The sequence below is a fragment of the Alosa pseudoharengus genome, unplaced genomic scaffold (assembly GCF_046254945.1).
Source record: "Alosa pseudoharengus isolate Yale_2024_CS ecotype anadromous, Long Island Sound unplaced genomic scaffold, YU_APseudo_1.1 YU_APseudo_1.1_scf_21, whole genome shotgun sequence".
Lineage (NCBI taxonomy): Eukaryota > Metazoa > Chordata > Actinopteri > Clupeiformes > Clupeidae > Alosa > Alosa pseudoharengus.
This window is the reverse complement of record NW_027468674.1, coordinates 2,931,942-2,932,555: the sequence shown is the minus strand read 5'-3', so window position 1 is coordinate 2,932,555 and position 614 is coordinate 2,931,942. Positions and strand designations below refer to the sequence as shown.

General features: G+C 48.4%; 1 long non-coding RNA gene across 1 annotated transcript in view; it reads left to right on the top strand.

Annotated features, from left to right (window-relative positions):
• Nucleotides 1–595: 595 nt before the first annotated feature.
• LOC143138366 (uncharacterized) overlaps nt 596–614 on the top strand; it is a 10,410-nt gene continuing 10,391 nt past the window's right edge. Inside the window, exon 1 of the long non-coding RNA XR_012990176.1 lies at nt 596–614. This exon is cut by the window's right edge and continues 140 nt beyond it. This is a non-coding gene — a long non-coding RNA (uncharacterized LOC143138366).

Here is a 614-nt window from a genome sequence, read left to right as displayed (position 1 = left end):
TGACATGCCCGTGCCATCTATTGCCCGCATAGAGGAGTATATTGGCCGTTTCCAACACCTTTACCGTGCGAGAGAGACGCTCATGGCTTTCTTCAATAAAACCCACATATGCGTTTCACAGGACTCATTCGGATTTGGCCTTTCTAAGAGCGACATATCGGACGCTTTCAGTAACAGTGCGGGCAATTTGCTTTTATTTTAAATGATCCATAATCTTAATTCAAATATAAATGTGCGCTTGGTAAGCCTAACCAAAAAAGTCAATAATATGTGACATGCCCATCTAATGCCAGCTTAGAGGAGTTGCTGTTTTCAACACCTGTATCGTGCGAGAGGGACAATGCAACCCACACAGGCGTTTCACATGACGCATTGGGTACGCATTCGCGGCAAAGGCCACCGCGCAGTACATAGCCCATTGATTTCCTATGGAGAGCGCAATGCGTAGTTAACGCGTCCCCTATGCATCTCGGGAAGGCGGCGCGGCGGTGCGTCGAGAGGTTAACGCTAGGCGGTTAGCCAATGAAAGTACATCTTCGGTACACAAGTTCTCTTTTGCTCTAGTCTTCCGGTCCGCCTGCCAGAAATATTTGTTCCGCCTGCTCCGCGTGTTA